Source organism: Sciurus vulgaris (assembly GCF_902686455.1).
Source record: "Sciurus vulgaris genome assembly, chromosome: 6".
NCBI lineage: Eukaryota > Metazoa > Chordata > Mammalia > Rodentia > Sciuridae > Sciurus > Sciurus vulgaris.
Window position 1 is genome coordinate 138386178 of NC_136466.1, and position 21729 is coordinate 138407906.

Sequence of the window (21729 nt, forward strand, 5' to 3'; positions counted from 1 at the left end):
ACCCCACCAAGATACAACTGTGGGGACCAATTGTGGTGGGTTTGAGCTCCTCGGGAGAGTGGCTGTGTGATGTGGGCAGACCAACATTCAGATGTTTTCAGCATTGGGACACTCTAATACATTCTCACCTGCTACAAGATTCAAGACTCATTCATTTCAGGAAGACCTGGAATGGGCTGGCGGTGTTGCTCAGTGGTAGAGAACTTCCCTAGCATGGGTAAGACTCTGGATTTAACCCCCAGCACTACAAAAACAAAACAAAACCCTTTGAACTACAAGAAAGAGGGAGGGAAAGAATCCTAAGGTAGACCTTGGTTGGATGTAGAGGTCTTAATGTTGCACCTAACTTCTTTAAGGTATAAGACACGTGTGGGAGGAGCCACCTTTTGATGCAACCTGTCACGGGATGTGTGGTGGTATGCCTTCTTTTTACCCTTAACAGAAGCACTTAGTCTCTTTCTGACAAGAGTGAGCCTAAAGGTAGAGGGACAGACTCCACATAAAAAGAGCATCCAGGAGAGCTGAAAGTAAGCCCAGATGAGGATGAACTGGAGAAGGATGTTGATAAGAATGTGTTGCACCGATTACTTGGCTTCTCCAGGTGCTCTCAGTGTATCTAACTTGTTGAGACTGTGTGCTATGTCCACAGGCCTGAATTTGTGAGATCTTGCTGGAGGTTAATGCTCACTTATGTGTTTAAGAGGAAGACATTCATCTCAGGGTATTAGGAACCACTGCTGGCCAGGTAGAAGGAGGCACTTACTGAAGTGTCCCTGCAAAGTGGGGACTGACCTGCTCCTCAATCTCTTTAGTAGTAGTGGTATTCATATCTGTGTGCTGGAAGTTCAAGAGTTTGAGGGAACTCTATTATCCTGGAACGAGGGTTTCATTTAGGCACCAAATACAACCAAACTAAAAGCTGAACTTTTAGTATTTGTGAAGTTCTTTACCATTTGCACAAAGTGCTTTTATTCCATTGATACCAGAATCCTGTGAGGTGGATCTGTTCCTGTCACATCTCATGTTAGACTGCAACCATGCTTTAAAATGACTGCCATCTGTTCCTACTCCTAAGGGAGCGTTTCCATTGGGTATTTTATTGCAAAAATGTATTGCAGGGAGATCCTTTCAACTAGTGATTTCTGATTCCTTCCACAAAATGTCTAGAGAAAGCCAAACAGGGTGACCCTGAGTCTTTCCTGTGCTGAAAACAGGGAGGGGAAAGAACAGAGGATGTAGCTAACTAAGAAATTTTGTTGACCCTGGAATTACCTGCTGAGTGAGGACTCTGACCCATTCCAAAGAGATTCCATACAAAGTCTTCCAATGAAAGATAGGAACTGCTCAAAAACCCCTGGTAAATATTTAAGCTATTAACATTAGAGATGATTGCAAAATAATAAAGCACCTAACTCTTGCCGGGAAATGGCATGCTTTAAGCTAATTCCTTTCCTCTAAAAATAACTAAAACTCATGTTCTCAGTTGATCTACCAAATGTGGTCATGAACAAGGCTGTGTACCAACAGCAGCTCTGTTAACAAGTCCTAATTTCAGCAATGCTGATGGAGGAGGGCCAGCCATTTGTCATCCCACCTAATGAGTGTCCCAGTCCCTTGTTTGCCCTTGCTTTGCTGGAAGTATGTGCTTAATTACTAAAACTCTACCTTGTACTGAAATCGCACACATGCCAGTCTGCAGAGAGACCTCAGTGAATTGTATTGGTGGACCAAAGGTGTATTATATTTTTAAAAGCCTGACTCTAAAAGTCTTCCTGACTGTGTTTTTCTCATGATGTTGATTATGGAGTTGTCTATCAATTCTCTCTTTATTTGGTTAACTTTTATCATTACTATTTTATCTTGGGGGGAAAAAGAGAGAAAGAAATACTGCTCTAAGAGTTAGAGGTTGACCTGACGGGACTGGAGCTAAGCTGTAGACACTTCAGGGATATGTCTCAGACTGCCTTCTGTAGGTGTCTGCTTATACTGATTGATCAGCAAACAAGGTTTTATTTAGGATAAGTCTAAGATGAGAGTATTGGACACAGAAGCTAACAGAGAATCGAAAGGAAAAGAAAGGAATGGTTGACATGACATTAGCCTCTTACATCTTCACTGTCCTGAGAGACTGGTTTAGGACGTTGATAGTAGGAAATGATAGGGCTAGAGGCTGAAGGAGCTGTCTTCTTTTGTTAAAACACCCTGGACACAAGTGGGCAGTTCTCAGCATGTCTTAAGAATGAATGGAAAGGCTCGCAGCAACTGAGATTAGTAGGTGTCCTAGATCAAGCTCCTATAATAAGAATCCCATAGACAGAGTGACTTAAACAATAAACATTTATTTCTCACCATTCTGGAGACTGGAAAATTCAAGGTCAAGTTCCCTGAAGATCAGGTATCTGGTGAAGACCCTCTTCCTGTTTGGTAGTCAACCTTCTCTGGGGAAGAGAATGATTTCTATTCACTTTCATTTCTTAAAAAGACATGGATCGCATCATAGTGGCTCCACCCTCATGAACCCATCTAAACCTAATCACCTCTCAAAGGCCTCCACCTCTAACACCATCTTGTTGGAGTTAAGGTTGAAATGCAAAATTGGGGGGGAGGTATGGACATGGAGTCTGTAACAGTAGGGATTTATTTTTCTCACACAGAACATGTGGGTTGATGGCTGCTTGTGTGTGCTCGGCAGCTCAACAAGGCCCTTTGCGACACAGACTCTTAGCTTTCCACTCTGACCACTGCAGCCTTTGGCTGTCTGTTGCCATGTTTACAGCCCAATGGCCATGAAATAGCTGCAAAGCTCCAAAGTTGGCAGAAAAGGTAGTGCAACACAACAGTCCTCGTACCAGACATTCCAATTTTCCTTGAGGATTCCCAGTAGACTTCAGTTATGTCCCATCACCCAGAATTCAGTCACATGGGCACTTCTAGAAGCAGGGGAGGCTGGGAAACCAAACTTTTAGCTCAGACAACTGCTGTGATGGAAGTAGTTAAAGAAGAAGCAGGGCTGGCCAGGTAACTTATGGGTTCAAGGTAAAATAAGATTGTGGGACCATTGTTCACAAAACAGAATAAAGGAGACTGAAAGTGCCATTAAAGACACTGAGATATATAGCCTTTTACTTTCTGCAATCTCTCTTGACTCACCATAGACTATTTTATTTGCTAATTAATGTTGTTCTAAGTGAAGTCAAATTCAAATTTGGATTAGTATGAATTTTACCACTGATTTTTAACTCATGTGAAATCATCAAAATTACACTATTTGTATTTTATAACATATATGCAAGTTTTTGCATATGTATTCCATTCTTATTTTTTTTATTCATTGAACACAAATGAGATACAACTTTTCATTTCTCTGGCTGTACATGAAGTAGAGTCACACTGCTTGTGTAGTCATACATGTACATAGAGTAATGATGTTTGACTCATTCCATTATCTTTCCTTCCCCTCACCCATTCCCCACCCCTCATTTCCCTCTACACAATCCATCCTTCTTCTATTCTTCCTTTACCCCCTCCCCAATCCCCATTATGTATGGTCATCCACTTATCAGAGAAAACATTTGGCCTTTGATTTTGGGGGTTTGGCTTATCTCACTTAGCATGATATTCTCCAACTCCATCCATTTACCTGCAAATGCCATACTTTTATTCTTCTTTATAGCTGAATATACTCTATTGTGTATATATACTACAGTTTTTTTATCCATTTATCAATCGAAGGGCATCTTGGTTGGTTCCACAATCTGGCTATGGTGAATTGAACTGATATAAACATTGATGGGGCTGTATCTCTGTAGTATGCTGATTTTAAGTCCTTTGGGTATAAACTGAGGAGTGGGATAGCTGGGTCAAAAGGTGGTTCCATTCCAAGTTTTCTAAGGAATCTCCATGCTGCTGTCCAGAGTAGCTGCACCAATTTGCAACCCCACCAGCAATGTATGAGTGTACCTTTTTCCCCACATCCTCTCCAACACCTATTTTTGCTTGTATTCTTGATGATCGCCATTCTAATTGGGGTGAGATGGAATCTTATGGTAGCTTTGATTTACATTTCTCTTATTACTAGAGATGTTGAACATTTTTCCATTTATCTGTTGATTGCTTGTAAATCTTCTTCTGTGAAGTGTATGTTCAGTTCCTTACCCCATTTATTGATTGGATTATTTGTATTCTTGGTGTAAAGTTTTTTGAGTTCTTTATCTGGAGATTAGTGCTCTATCTGAAATGCATGTGGTAAAGATTTTCTCCCACTCTGTAAGCTCTCTCTTCACATTGTTGATTGTTTCCTTTGCTGAGAAAAAGCTTTATAGTTTGAATCCATCCCATTTATTGATTCCTGCTTTTATTTCTTGTGCTTTGTGAATCTTGTTATGGAAATCTGGACCTAAGCCGACACAATGAAGATTCAGGCCTACTTTTTCTTCTATTTGGTGCAGGGTCTCTCTTCTAATTCCTAGGTCCTTGATCCATTTTGAGTTGAGTTTTGTGCAGGGTGAGAGATAGGGGGTTTAATTTAATTTTGCTGCATATGGATTTCCAGTTTTCCAAGCACCATTTGTTGAAGAGGCTCTCTTTTCATTCTTAACAAAATAGTAGAAACTACACAAAACTGACTCAACTTTTTATTTCATTTCCTGACATGTGTACATTCTAACAATACTTTCTACCTTTAGCTCACTGGTGAGTAAGCAAGGACTGGAAAACTGAAAGGGGATTCTGATTTCCCCTACCTTTTTCGGTCCTTCTGTGTCATAACTTCTAGGGTAACTGGTTGATTCATGCAGGGGAGTAACACCAGTAAGAAAAATCAGGGTTTCTTGATCGTTTATTTGTGTTTCTTCTAGTGTGGGAAGCTGGTCCTGGTTCAAACAGGAAGTGTGGCCCAACCCCAGCCCCTGGCACCCCACTCAGTTACAGACATAGCACACCTACACTCACTCTCTCTTGGAGTCTCTGAACTCCCACACATTGGAGCCCACCCTGATCTGTGCTCAAGGGCAACCCGAGGCTGTGTGCGAATGGCAGAGCACAGAAGAGGGGATGTGTTGTACATATTTTCTCCACTCCTGGGCACTGCTCCATTCTCCCATTAGACTATCCTTCCAAAACAAAGGTTCAAAATAAATTTACCAAGGATGTGAGAGGGCAATAGCAGAGCTCTAAAGCAGCTATGGGGCTGTGTTTCAGCTTTCATCACTGTGACCCTGTACCTAATGAAAACAACTTAGAGAAAGCAAGATTAATTTTGACTCATAATTTCAGAGGTTTCAGTCCATGGTCAGCTGCCTCCAGCTTTTAGCTCTATGGCGAAGCAGAAACTTCATGGTAGAAAGAAAGCTGCTCACCTCGTGATAACCAGGAAAGAGAAAGACAGAGAAAGAAAGAAAGATAGAGAGAGAGTGGAGAAAGGGGCAGGATCACGCCCCTAGTGACCTACTTCCTTCATCTAGGCCCCACCTTAAGTTTCCATCACATCCCAATAATGCTGTTGTCTACAAACTCATCAAGGGATTAACCCATTCATGAGGTCATAGTGCTTGTAACTCAGTCACTTCCCAAGAGCCCTACCTCAGAACATCGCTACACAGGGGACCAAGCCCCAGCACACAAACCCTTGGGAGATATTCCAAATCCAAACCATAACACAGACTCTAGAAAGCTGAGATCTGAGAATGATCCAGATTTCATATGAGGATTCCTCTGGTGAGAGGGCCTTGAAAGTTGGCAATGGGTTAGTCATTGCATGTCCTACATGCCGGAGTGAAAATTTAAGCCAAAGTTGGTTCACCCACAAACACAAATCACACTAGTCTACGGCTCAATATATCCTTAGAGTAGGAGAGGCACACTTGTGGTGACCATAACCACAAAACCAATGGCAAAGCACCTGCCTAGAAGGTGGAAGCTACAGAAAACAGAGGACTGGTGGCTGGGGATTGCTCAAATAATACAGGTTTGAAATGGAACTGGGAACCAAAGTCACTGCAAAATTTCAATGCTCACTCAATTTAAGCTCAAAAGAATTTGCTATTTCAGTTGTGGTTTAGCCAGCTTTTTTGCTGCTGTGACTAACAGACTTGACCAGAACAATTGTAAAGGAGGAAAAATTTATTTGGTGGCTCAGTTTCAGAGGTCTCAGTCCATAGACGGCAGGCTCCATTCCGTGGGGCTCCAGGTGCAGAACAACATGGTGGGAAAGTATGGGAAGCGGCTTACATGATGATCAGGAAGCAGAGAGCGTCAGACACAGATATATACCTCAAAGGCAGGCCCTCAGGACCCGCCTCCTGCAGCCACACCTACTTGCCTTCTGTTACCACTTGGTTAATGCCATAGAGGAATTTATTCATTTCTCCTCTAAAATTTCTTGTATTGTCTCCCGCATGAGCTTTTGGGGGGACACCTCATATTCAAACCAGAATAAGTTGTAAGGATGTCAGGAGGACTATAAAACTCCTGAGTTTCTTATTTGCTTGAGTTCTTTGCAATTCTACACTTTACTTCATTGGAAGCACAATACAGTCCGTTTTGGAAATTTGATTCGGGGATGGTCCTCAGTAGAACAAGAGTTTAAGTAACTGCACCAGGTCACACAGCTGGTAAGTGAATGGAATGAATCCCAACCGAGCCCTGGTGCTTAACCTCCAGGGAAGCACTTCAGCCCTTCACTGCCTCCCCAAACCCCTCGAAGCTGGGCTGTCTCACATTCACTAAGATTTTATTCTCTTCAAGGGAGTTCCCTTATACTTCCTGCAACCAATATGCAAAGCAAAAAAAAAAAGGAAAAAGAAAAAAAAAGAAAGTTTTTGACCTTTTTTTCTTTCTTTCTTTCTTTCTTTCTTTCTTTTTTTAAAATATTTTTAGTTGTAGGTGGACACAATACCTTTATTTATTTGAATTTTATATGGTGCTTAGAATTGAACCCAGTGCCTCACAGGTGTGTGGTAAGTCCTTTAACATTCTTAATTAGACAGGTTGATCCCATTTTGGACTTTCCAAAGTTAATTTTCAGAATGAATTAAGTATCACCTCAAAGTCTGTTTTTTTTTTACAGTTGTTACTAATGCAGCACATTGATCTAACCTCATGCTCCGTCCATGCCAGTTCCTGTATTTCCTGTCAGCGTGTTTGAGTTTCTAATGGGCAGACGCCGCTGTGTGGGAGCCACTGCCATCACCGGAGGTTCCCCTCAGGGGCACAGTTGCTTCTGACACTGCTGCTGCAGGTGCCTGGAGGTCTTTTCTTTGGGTGCCATTGTTGCTGCTGATGCTGTCGCAGACACCCAGAAGTCTGCTGCCTTCAACGCCGCCTTGGACATGCAGAGGTCTTTTCTCCAGGCAGGCCTGCCACTGCCCCCTGGAGGGTCACCTGAAGGTGTTCTCTCTGGGCGCCGCTGCAGCTGCAGCCTCAGCCCCCACTGCCGCCACTGCTGCCACTGAACCCCACCTGCTGCCAATGCATTGACAACTGCAGCTGCTGTTGATCCGCTGCTTGCTGCCACCGACTCCCCAAGGCTACCACTTCAACCGTGGCCCAGAGGTCCACGGGCAGGAAGACTCCAGGTTTGGTTGCAGCATCCATCTTGAGAACCCCAGAGTCTGGGGTTCGTGGTGCCAGTGGGTTTGCTGCCACTGCTATCTTGGGGCACAGTCGCCCCTGTCTGAGAATACCTGCCAGGACCTGGAATTTCAGTGTCAGGGTGCCTGCCACTTTGGCCGCACCTGGGGTCTTCCTCCTGGGAGTGCAGGTTGCCGCCATGTAGTTGCTGTGTCTCAGGATTGCTCATCCCTGGTGGTCTCTCTCCAAATTCCAATGGCATTGAGATCTTGGGACTGCAACATGGCAGAACCCAGGACATCTGAAGCCCAGATTAGTGGGTTAGTGACTGGGTCTGACAGGGCCTGTCTGAGCCAGGCAGTCTTGTGGGAAGTCAGAAACACGACTGAGAAGCTTTTAGATGCTGGCACAGACAGTTGTTCAATTTTCCACAGAGATTTATTTATTTTTAATTTTTCCTTCTCTGGCATCTCTCTCCACCGTATTTAGAGCAGGGTGTTTTTTGTGCATCAGTTTGTTGAGGACAGTGACATATGCATGGTGTTTTGCAGTTCTGCTATATATTCTTATATTTTTAAGTGTATTCCCTTTAGGTACATTCTTCCTCTTACTTGTCTGTTTTTGTGGATTCCCTTTCTATCTTTTTTCCACCTAACAGTCAGCCTCTGCTGGTAACTCTTCTGCTCTTCCTGTGGATTTTTCTTCTGGCTTCTCTCTTTCTCCCTCATGAACATTATGTCCTCTACCATTTCTGTTCTTTCTTTGTTCAGTATTTGAGATTGTAAATCCTTTTGGCAAATTTTCTGTTTATATTGTGGACAGTGATTGAACTCATTACTGCTGTTTATAATGCGAAGGCAGAGGATTGGTGGGATTTATTAGATTTGAGGCTGTATATTGTTTGCACTGGGTACTATTGATTTGCTCTCCCTCTTAAAGGTGGGATACTGGAAAACTTCAGGGACAGTATAGGTTACAGGGTAGAATCTGTACTGCTCCAGATCCGTACAACTAGATGGGAAACAGATAAGCAACATGAAAAAACAAAGGAACAAAGTGCCCCAAATAAACGAAGATACCCCAATAAGAGAATCCACTGACAACACAGTAGAAAAAATGCCTCAGAAGCAGTTTCAAATGTATGTAGTTAAACTGATCTTTGAAGTAAAGGTGGTATAAAGAGTGAAATCAAAGAGAAAATACAGGAAGTGAAAGATTACTTCAATAAAGAGTTAGAAATAAGCCAATTCCCAAAAACCAAAGGCCTAATGTTTTCCCTGATAAATGGAGAATGATATAAAATGGGGGTGGGGAGTGATATAAAATGATATAAATGATATAAAATGATATAAAATGGGGGAACTTTAGATTATGTAGAAGGAAATGAGAAGGAGGTGGGGTATGAAAAATGGTGGAATGAGACAGACATCATTACCCTATGTATGTGGTGTATGATTACATGAATGGTATGAATCTACATCCTGTACTGTAGTTATTTCAAACAGAGGTTACCCTGAGGGTGAGGACGGCAATGTCACCCAAAGAATAGACATTGGAGACCAGGCTCAGAAGGCACAGATCTAATTTTACTTATGATTGTACAAGACATATATAGGCACATTATCCAATCAGGTTAAAATGCTTGTTAAAACATAACAGAACCAACCTATAGGTAAGGTATATGTTGTACTAATGTAAACAAACCAAGTATCCCTAAGTGATTCTGTCCAGCAACAAGTCTGAGACAAAGGACTGGGGGAAAAGCAACACTCCAGCACACAGCATGAGGCAAGGCGGTATGGGCAAACTCACACCACAGCTTGCTGTGATGCCTGAGGCTTCTCCTTAGCTTGTAGCTCAGCCTCAGTAACTGCAAAGGCCTACAATCCATGGCGAGTCTTTACCATTTCCTCAGTGTCTCCATCAAGATTGTTAGATTTATTTAAACCATGGTGTCAGCAACTGCTGTCAAATAAGCTTGAGAAATGTTCCCTACATTTCCCCCTTCTTTACTAATTGAAGCAAGCAGTGTCTTTGCAAATACTTGTTGTGTTGTTACTAGACAGTAAGCTAGTCACTTAGGAAGAAGATCAAATATACAATGAAACCCACATATGCATAAGAGTACGACAAATATAAGTATGAGTGCACTTACAAAAAATTGCTTTAACCAAGACATGTATGGTAACCAAGAAGTCAGCCAAACTAGCAGTCCTATATTTCCAGGTTCTTGATGAATGTTATTGACAATATCTTTTGAATTACTTAGCTCTTTGGAAATAGAATTACCATTATCAGTTAAGTTGAAACAACACATATTATTAAGTTCCTTACAGCTCTTATGGTGTAATAGCAACAAATAATCAATGGCAGCTCTATTATCAAGAATAGCTTGACGATGTTGCCTTTGTTCCTCATTGAGCATTGCAATAGCCATAGAGGTATGATTAATATTTTTTACCATGGCACAGGTTAATTTCATAACTCCTTTATATGCCCCTACAGCCAGTGTGGGAATTTCTACTAAAGAAAATGTTAATGCATCATACTTTGTCTTAGATAACAAAGTTAAGAGTCATCACAATTTTCATCAAGAGGAATGGCTCACTTATTGATTCTCTGAGATGGAGTCCTAAAAGATCATGAGACGAGGTAGAAAAACAGTAAGTCTACTAAGACAACAGTGTGTACTATGTGACATATTAGCTGGAATATAAGTAAATGTATAAGCTCCACAGGAAAAGAACCAGCCAGAAGGCAAAGGAACATGTCCATATCCATAACTAATTGGTTCAGTAGAACTACAATAAAAGAAGGATTTCCTACAGAGTACAACCATAGAAATGAAATGATGTACCCCATTTGTGTACAATGAATCAAAATGCAGTCTGTAAAAAATTTTAAAATAAATAAGTAATTTTTAAAAAAATATATAAAAAAAGAGATAGAAATTATGATAAAAAAAAAAGCAGAAATCCTTGAAGGAATCAATAAAACAAATGATAAATTAATGGAAAGCATCACCAACAGATTAGACCATTTGGAACACAGAACCTCAGGCAATGAAGACAAAATATTTAATATTTAAAAGAAAGTTGACCATTCAGAGAAGATGGTAAGAATTTGTGGACAGAACTTCCATGAATTATGGGATAACATGAAAAGACCAAATTTAAGAGTTATCAAGATAGAAGGAGCAGACATACAAAGCAAAGGAATGCACAATCTTTTCAATGACATAACATCAGAAAATTTCCCTAACCTAAAGAATAAAATAGAAAATCAAGTACATGAGGCTTACAGGACTCCAAAGTACAAAATTACAAGCAGACCCATACCAAGACACATAATGAGAATGACTAAAATACAGAATAAGGATAAAATCTTAAAGGCTGTGAGAGAAAAAAATCAAATTACATATAGGGAAAAACAAATTTAGATCTCAACTGATTTCTCAACCCAGGCCCTCAAAGCTAGGAGGTCTTGGAACAAGATATTTCAAGCTCTGAAAGAAAATGGATGCCAACCAAGAATTTTATATCCAGCAAAATTAAGTTTCAGATTTGAAGATGAAATAAAAACCTTCCATGATAAACAAAAGTTAAAAGAGTTCACAAGAAACCTGTACTACAGAACATTCTCAACAAAACAGTCCATGAGGATGAAGTGAAAAAAAAAAAAAAAAAAAAAAGCAAAACAAGCAAAAGGAGTAACTACACTAAAGGAATAGTCAAAGGAGAAAATAAACCAAATTAAAAGCCAGAAATAAACCAAAATAACCAGGAACACAAGTCACATCTCAATAATTACACTTAATGTTAATGACTTAAACTCATAAATCAGAAGACATAGGATCAGATTGGATCAGAAAACAACACCCAACAATATACTGTCACCAAGAGATTCAACTCATAGGCAAAGACAAAAAGATGAAAGGATGGGAAAAAAACATATCACTTGTATGGATTGTGTAAACAAGCAGGGGTTTTCATCCTCATATCAGATAAAGTGGACTTCAACCAAAGTTAATCAGAAGGGACAAAGAAGGTCACTTTATTCTACTGAAGGGAATTATACATCAGTAAGACATAACAATTGTAAATATTTATGCCCCAAACAATGGAGCATCCATGTACATCAAACAAACCCTTCTCAATTTCAAGAATCAAATAGACGACAACACAATAATACTGGGTGACTTTAACACACCTCTCTCACTACCGGACAGATCTTCTAAACAAAAACTAAATAAAGAAACTATAGAACTAAATAACACAATAAATAATTTAGAATATTTCATCCATCAATGAGCAAATACACTTTTTTCTTGGCAGCACATGGATCCTTACCTAAAATAGACCATATCTTTGCCACAAAGTAACTCTTAGCAAATACAAAAAAGTAGAGATTCTACCCTGCATTCTATCAGATCATAATGGACTAAAATTAGAAATCAACAATAAAATAAAAAATAGAAGATACTCTATCACATGGAGACTAAATAATATGCTATTGAATGATGAATAGATAGTAGAAGAAAATAAGGATGAAATGAAAAAATACTTAGCGGTAAATGAGATTACCAATACAACATACCAAAATGTCTGGGACACTATGAAGGCAGTACTAAGAGGAAAGTTCATTGCATTGAGCTCATTGATTAAAAGAATAGAAAGTCAACAAATAAATGACCTAACATTACATCTCAAAGCCCTAGAACAAGAAGAAAAAATCCAGAAGACTGGAAATAATTAAAATCAAAGCTGAAATCAATGAAATTGAAACACAGAAAACAACTGAAATAATTGACAAAACAAAAAGATGGTTCTTTGAAAAAAATCAATAAAATTGATAAACACCTAACCACTCTAAGGAAGAGAGAGAAAATCCAAATTACTGAATACATGATGAAAAAGGAAATATCACAATGGACATTACTGAAATACAGAAGATAATGAGAAATTATTTTGAAAATTTATATTCAAATAAAATAGAAAATATTGAAGACATTCACAAATTTCTAGAGACATATGACCTACCTAAACTGAATCAGGAGGTCATACACGATTTAAACAGAATAATTTCAAGTAATGAAATACAAAACACTTCAAATGCCTACCAAATAAAAAACTTCAGACCATTATCCCTAATGAACATAAAAGCAAAATTTCTCAATAAAATTTTGACAAATTGCATACTAGAAAGATAATGCACTATAATCAAGTGAGGTTCATCCCAGGGATGCAGGGTTGGTTAAAAATATGGAAAATAATAAACAAAATTCATCCTATCAATAGACTTAAAAACAAGAATCATATGATCATCTCAATAGATGCAGGAAAAGCATTTGAAAAAAAACAATACCCCCTCATGTTCAAAACACTAGATAAGATAGGGATAGTAGAAACATACCTCAACATCATAAAAGCCATATATGCTAAACCCAAGGCCAACATATTTCTAAACAGAGAAAAATTGAAAGCACTCCCTCTAAAAACTGGAACAAGGATGCCCTCTTTCACCACTTCTATTCAACATTGTCCTTGAAACTCTATCCAGAGCATTAGAAAGAAGAAAGAAATTAAAAGTATTCAAATAGATAGAGAAGAACTCAAACTATCACTATTTGGAGATGACATGATTCTGTATTTAGAAGATTAAAAAAATTCCACCAAAAAATTTTTGAACTAATGAATTAATTCAGAGAAGTAGCAGGATACAAAATCAATATCCATAAGTCAAATGAATTCCTATACATCATTAATGAATTCACTGAAAGAGAAATAAAGAACACTACCCCATTCACAGTAACCTCAAAAAAAAAATTTGGGAATCAATCTAACAAAAGATGTGAAAGACCTCTACAATGAAAACTACAGAACACTAAGGAAAGAAGTTGAAAAAGACCTTAGAAGATGGAAAGAACTCCCATGCTCCTGGATAGGCAGAATTAATTTTGTCAAAACGGCCATACTACCAAAAGCATTATACAAGTTTAATGCAATTCCTAATAAAAATCCAAGAATATTCTTCATAGAACTAGAAAAAAACAATAATGCAATTTGTTTGGAAAAACAAGAGACACAGGATAGCCAAAACAATGCTTAGCAAGAAGAGTAAAGCAGGAAGCATCACAATACCAGAACTAAACTACTCTACAGAGCTACAGTAACAAAAACAGCATGGTATTGGCATCAAAATAGACTTGAAGACCAATGGTACAAAATAGAAGACACAGAGATAAACCCACATAAATACAGTTGTTTCATACTAGACAAAGGTGCCAAAAACATTCACTGAGAAATGATAGCCTGTTCAACAAATAGTGCTGGGAAAATTGGAAACCCACTTGTAACAAAATGAAATTCAATGTCTATCTTTCACCCTGCACAAAACTCAACTCAAAGTGGGTCAAAAACTTAGGCACTAGAACAGAGACCCTGCACCTATTAGAAGGAAAAGTAGGCCCAAAATCTTTACCATGTCAGCCTAGGATCTGACTTCCTTAATAAGATTCCCAAAGCACAAGAAGTAAACTCAAGAATCAATAAATGGGACGATTCAAACTAAAAAGCTTCTTCTCAGCAAAGGAAACAATCAAAAATGCAAAGAATCGGCCTACAGATTGGGAGAAAATTTTTACCACATGCACCTCAGATACAGTGTTAATCTCTAGGATATATAAAGAACTCAAAAAACTTAACACCAAAAGAACAAATAACCCAATCAATAAATGGACTAAAACTGAACAGACACTTCACAGAAGAAAATATACAATTGATCAACAAATATATGAAAAAATGTTCAACATCTCTAGCAATTAGAGAAATGCAAATCAAAGCTGCTGCTCTATGATTTCATCTCACTCCAATCAGAATGGCATTTGTCAAGAATACCAACAACAATAAATGTTGGAGAGGATGTGGGGGAAAAGGTAGATTCATACATTTTCTGATGGGAATGCAAAGTGGTTCAACCATTTATGGAAAGCAGTATGGAAATTCCTCAGAAAACTTGAAATGGAATCACCATTTGACCTGGCTATTCCACTCCTTGGTTTATACCCAAAGGACTTAAAGTCAGCATACTACATTGACACAGTCATATCAATGTTTATAGCAGCTCAACTCACAATAGCTAAGCTATGGAACCAACCTAGGTGCCCTTCAACAGATGAATAGATAAAGAAAATGTGATATATATATATAGATATATATATATATATATATAAAAAATGGACTATTACTCAGCTTTAAAGAGAATGAAATTATGGCATTTGCTAGTCAATGGATGGAGTTGGAGAATATCATGCTAAATGAAATAAACCAAACCCAAAAAACCAAAGGCTAAATGTTTTCTCTGATATGCAAAAGCTAATTCACATTAAGGTCGGGGAGGGCAGCTAGGAAAGAATAGAGTTACTTTATATTAGGTAGAGGGGAGTGAAGGAGGGAGAAGGGGTTGGGGGTAGGAAGGGTAGTAAAGGGAAACCCGACATTATTACCTCATGTAAATACATGACTGCATGACTGATGTGATCCTACAATACATACAATCAAAAAAGTGAGAGATTATACTCCATTTATGTATGATTTATCAAAATGTATAAGTGCATTTTACTGTCTTGTACAACTAATTAGAACAAATAAAAAATATTTTTTAAAGAAATAGTTCCTAATGAAAGCCTTTGACCACTCATGATGGAAGATGGGTCGTGAATGATGTTTTCTCAATTTCTTTTACATTATAAATAGGAAACCAGGCTACATATGCTCATAGTCTGGCTAGAGGTGTGTTGCCTGATCATTGAGCAAGACTATTCACCCATGTCCACTTTATGACAAGAATACTGATGATCTCATCACAATTTAACCAAAAAATGGGATTAGCAAGGGTTGTAGAATGAATCAGATATTATTGCCCCATGTAACAAATAACTACTTAACTGGTGGGATTCTATATCATGTATAACCAGAAGAATGAGAAATTATGCTCCATTATATATGGTGTACCAAAGTGTATTCCACTAATGCTAATTAAATGGCTAATTAAAACAAATTTTTTAAATATTTTTAAAAATCTAACATTTTACAATATCATGGTTCTAATGAACTGGATTCAAGCTACATATTAAGAAATGCAGGGACGGGGGAGATAGCTCAGTTGGTAGAGTGCTTGCCCTCAGGTTCAATCCCCAGCACGGCAGAAAAAAAAAAATGCATAGTTCATTTTTTTATAGTGCTTTTAAATTCTCTTTTCCTAAATTCTTCAGGGATTAGAAAGTCTACACTTGATGATGATTCTCTCGATCTTTGCATTTGACAAACACAAACTCTTGAACTGAAGAGATTAGAAATGAACCAGGTGAACCCAGCAGGACAGACCACTGCAGCTCATCAATGGCAGGCACAAAACCCCAGGACAGGGAAAAGCTCAAATGAGTCTATTGAAAACCACAAAGGAGATGATGAAGGACCAGAAGCAGGATTAAGTTCTTGACTTAAATTGCCTATAATTATTGACTGGCCCAATTTGCAGAGAAGAAGGATTAGTTAATCATGTTTAGAGAAGACACATGAACTTTTCTGAAGCACAGATGGAAATTTGCTTATGCAACTTGGGCACAGAGAGAAAATGTATCCACATTGTTTTTTCTTTATTTCTTTAAACTGATCTTCACAAGTCTCTATTCAGGGAGATACATGTACCAAACCTTCACTTTGACCCCGTAACCTCAATCCTGTAATTAGGACTCACAGTGTTTAAAGCTTTCCCTTTCGTCTTTCTCGAGTCCATATTGTTTAGATTTAGGTGAACAGGGAGAAAGATGTTGACAAGGGTCCTCTATAGGGTCCTTATATGGTCTTATATGGTCTTCTCATTCTTCTAGTCCCTATAGTATGCACCTCACCACTACCTTGTTGGTTTCTGTGGCTCAAGCTTCTTGCTGTACAGCTTAGGGTCCTCTTCACGCAGTGGGGAGCCCATGTGGCCCGGAGGACCCCTTGCTGCCTCAGGCCCCGCCTTGGCCCTCACCCTGAGCTTTGGCTCTAGGGCAGTGTTGTCCTTGCTGTAGCAAACCCCCCAGTGATCCCACTCAGTTCCCTTCCCATTTCTCCCCAGGACAGAGGGGAACCTTTTATATCTTCTGTGGCACTTGGCAGAAAACGAAACCTAAGTCCAATGTACTACTTCTATCCCTGCCCAACCCCATGACCCAGGTCCTGTTCTTCTAACTTGACTTCCTCCACAACGGGAAAGTCTAGAAGTTATTCTCCCAGAAGGCATGGAGAAAAATGTGTGCTTGCCCTCCATGTCTTTGGTTTTTGTTGTTTTTCTTCTCATTCTAGACATGCTCTCCATCATGCCCATACCCATAGCCCACCCTCAACTTTCTTAATATGCTGGTCCCGTTCTAGACTTTGGTTGCAAAGTGTTGCTCAGAGCATGTTCACTCTGGTCCTTTCTTTCTGAAAATTTCTGAGTTAGAGAGGCAGTCTTTTTAATGCTCTGCACATAACCTAAGCTGTCCCCACTGGTTTAAGATTAACAGGGAATCAATTGCTTCTTTAACCCATCAACTCCTTCCCTGGATAATAAACCTCAAAGTTCAGTTTTGAAATTGCTAAGTGTCAAGAAAGCATAATTCTGAAGGAGAAAGTAAGAGACTGTTTAAGAATTCCAAATGTTATCCTTTATTTATACATGTTTACATGTTGCTAACCGGTAAATTTGAATACTGTTTGATCCTCAGATACTTGGGTTTCTCTGTGAGAGTCCCAAGTTTCATAAACTGGAGCCCAATCAACTAACCTTCTAGTGATTATGGGATAACTATGGAGTGTCCAGTATGAGCCTAAGTAGCACCTTGTGTACTGTCAAAATGTCAATGCAGTAAAAAGCCAGGATGACCTTTACGTTCCGGAAATGGAAAGGCAGGGTAACAGGTGGCCCTCTAACCAAAATAAGGACTATAAGGAAAGCTTCCTTGACAGAGTCAGGGCAGGAAATAAGTGTTTGATTCTAGATATGCAAGTTCAACTTAGCATGGATAAATCAAAGTCCATCTGAAAATTTCCTAGAAGTAGAGAGTTAAGCTGCAAAGTAACACTGTAAACAGTGTGTGTGTGTGTGTGTGTGTGTGTGTGTGTGTGTGTGTGTACTCTAAGTTGCCACATCTGGGGATCTGTATTTTCAAAGCAGGAACCCAGGAGATTCTGGTAAAGGGACTTCAAGAGATCACTCTCTGAGACCTTTGGATTTAAGGGTAGATAAGATAAGAAGGAACAGACTGAGAAATGAAGAAAGCAGATACCAGCATTTGGATGATAGGCAGGGGAAGAAGATCTAATAAAAGAGAAGTAGAGCAAGGAGGGGCTGAGTCATCAAAGGCAAGTGAATGGAGAGTTTTAAAGCATAGAGAATGGCCATTAGGGTTAAAAGCCTCTAAGAACCAAGAAGTGTCCTTTGAATTTAGCCCCTAGACCTTCAAAGGAGTAGACAAAAAGTGGACTACAATAGATTGCACATAGCCTTGCAGAAAGAAAGTCAATACTTTGCAAAAATGTGACCAACGGAGCTAGAAGTGGTAACAGAAAAATCAAGGAGTTAGGTAGAGTGCTTTAAATATAGAAAAGATTCAAGCACATTCACAAGTACAGGAGAAAAGAACCGATTTAAATGGAGAGACTGCTACTACAGGGGAGAAAAATGAAACAGAGTCCTGGAAAATCTAGGAAGAGTATAGAGTGTCATGTTTTCCTAAATACAAACAGACTTCCTCTGAAACTTCATCGAGAGGCAGAGAAGTTGACATGGGAGTGGCCCACTGGGAGCCAAAGGAAGTTCTGATTTTCACAGTGGAGTGGAATGTGAAGAAGTCACCAGAGAAGTGGGGAAATGGGTCTGAGCAAAGACCAACTAGAAGGCAGGTGTATGGAGACAGGGGTCCAACAGGACTTTGGCAAAGCAGTGGAAAACCAAACTGGTAGGGCTGACCCCAGGTTGAGGGTCTTAGACACGGGGGCAAGCATGGAAGGGTGTGAATGGAGGGCTCATGAGAAGGCAGGAGTCTGGACACAGTGCAAAGGAGGAGAAACCAGTGGAAGGTGCTAGTCTGGAGGACAACGGAGAAATAAAGGAGCCGAATGATTCAGTACAGTCAAAGAAAGGGGCTGTTAGGAGTTAAGAGTGATGAAGTCGTGGTTCGAGAATAGGGCATTGATGTGCCAGAGTAGAGCCATTCTGGGTGTTGGCATGGCCCTGGGCATGGCGATGCGCCAAATGGAATTAAGATAAGTGTTGATCGAGTGGATGAATAAAAAAAAAAAAAAAAAAAAAAAAAAGAGCTGGTCAAGGTGTACCTGTGAGAACACTGACATGCCCAGAGCGAGGCTGGAGTTTGAGAAGGAGGGAGGTCACGGCCGCCACGAGCCTGGTGAGCAGAGCGGGTGGGAGGTGGCCTAGGCAGACGTGCTGAACTGCAAAAGATTCTACTGAATCGTCCCTTCCATCGGGGGCCCTGAGAAGTTCCACGAGATTGTAAACACATCTGAGCCGCAGGAATCCTTATCACTGTAAGGGACAGCCAGACTTTCCTCCCCCTCACTGAGCTTCACCAGCAGCTCCAGAAACACTGGAGAGAAAATTGGCTTTTCCTTGTGAAAGAGTTCAGCTGAAAACGCTGTCACGACAATGATACGGAACCAGCAGCCAGGAGAGTGGGGCTCTGAGGCTTCCCCTGCCCCAACTATGTGACCTTGGGTGTCACCTCTGCTGCACCCAGCCCATACTATTTTATTTATCTATTTTATACACCACATCATACATATCATTAATATATGATGTGTAATGAATGTTTTGTTTTCCTACATTAATGTCTCTATTACTTTGCTATGTTACACTTAGCCTGAACCACGGTAATAAAATAAATAAAACCAAACTGTTTGGAATTGCCCCTAATTGAAACTAGTCAGTCAAGAAATATCCATTTCCCCTCATGTTCAAGGAGAGAGATGATTTTTCAATCTCTAGTCACACCTATTTATAAAGTCTAATTATCACAAAGTCTAATTAATGAGTATGGAGTCTGATTAGCATAAAACATCATCCTGTGCTGACTGCTTTCAAGTTCTTAGGTCCACAAGTATCCTGGTGGGGTCCACAAAGATCATGTGCGAGTTCTCAGCATTGCTACACGGGGCTGTTCACCCATCATCAGGCAGAACTCACAGGAAGTGTCCCTGGGCACAGACCCACCCATTGAGGAGTGCAGTGGTACTGGGATCCCTGATCACTTGGCAATCTTGCATGGCCTACACACCAACCAGGTCAGTTGTCTTCATGCCAAGCTTCGGAATAGGTGAAATTAGTCCCAGTAGAGACCTCAAACTGTGTGCCTAAAAGGGCGAGGGGACAAGACAGGGTGGTAAGAGTAGACGCCACATAATCCAGGTAGGAGCCTCAGAGTCAGAGTTCCTGCAGTCCTGGGAAAGCTGGCTGTCTATTCCGTCACCCTCCCACCCCTCATCCCCATTCTGCCTTTACACAAACTAATGTTTGCAATCTGCCAGTGTGTGATTAACAGACACTTAAGAAGTCCCCCTAGGAACCTAGTCAAGAGGTCTTTCTAAAAGTCAATGATACATTGCCTACAAAACTCCACTGATTTTTTAATTTTTATTTTTACAGACTGCATTTTGATTCATTGTACATAAATGGGGTATAACTTTTCATTTCTATGGTTGTGCACAATGTAGATTCACACCATTCATGAAATCATACATGTACATAGGGTAATGATGTCTGCCTCATTCCACCATATTTTATACTCCTGCCGCTCCCTCCTCTCATTTCCCTCTAAAGTTCCTCCACTTTTCCCTTAACCCCCAACCCCCACCGCCATTACATAACATCATCCACTTATCAGGGAAAACATTTGGCCTTTGTTTTTTGGGGATTAGCTTACTTCACTTAGCATGATATTCTCCAATTCCATCCATTTACCTGCAAATGCCATAATTTTATTCTTCTTTATGGCTGAATAATATTCCATTGTGTATATAACCACAGCTTCTTTATCCATTCATCTATTGAAGGGCACCTAGGTTGGTTCCACAATCTACTATTGTGAATTGAGCTGCTATAAACATTGATGTGGCTGTGTCACTGTAGTATGCAAATTTTAAGTCCTTTGGATATAAACCGAGGAGTGGGATAGCTGGGTCAAAAGGTGGTTCCATTCCAAGTTTTCTGAGGATTCTCCATACTGCTTTCCAGAGTGGCTCTACCAATTTGCAACTCCACCAGCAATGTACAAGTGTGCCTTTTCCCCACATCCACGCCAACACCTTTTATTGCTTGTGTGATTAATAATAGTCACTCTAATTGGAATAAGATGAAATCTTAGAGCTGTTTTAATTTTCATTTCTCTAGTTACTAGAGATGTTGAACACTTTTTCATGTATTTGTTAATCACCTGTATATCTTCTTCTGTAAAGTGCCTCTCCAGTTCCTTGGACATTTATTGATTGGGTTCTTTGTATTTTGGGTGTAAAGTTTTATAAGTTCTTTATAAATTTTGGAGATTAAAAAATTGCTAATAGTAGATTTCAAGTACTTTCATCACACACAAAAAGATAAAGATGTGAGATAATTCATATTTTAACAGGCTCAATTTAGTCATTCCAAACTATATACATATTCCAAAACAATATATTATACATGACAAAATATATGAATTATTGTTAGTAAAAATAAATTTAAAAACAAATGATTTCATTAGTAATAGCAAAACATGTGAAAGGAAATTTTAAAAATATAATAAATAATATTTTTAGTCTCAGAAATAAGCTGTTACAAAATACTGAATATTAACATGACTGATTAAGCTCACTATTGTCAAAAATTATTTGAGATTGGCACATTCTTTTACTTTTAGTAAATGCACAAATTGCTTTAACTTTTTTTTGAAATATACATGCACATTAGCCCATTCATTTATTCTGAAAAAAATGTGGAAAATGTATGTTCACGGCACTAATGTCTATTAGAATAAAAACTGGAAGCAACTTAAGTGTTCATCCATAAGAGAATTAGACAAATTAGTTGTAACCCATACATAATGAAACATCATGTAGTTGCTTAAAATTAGAATTTTTC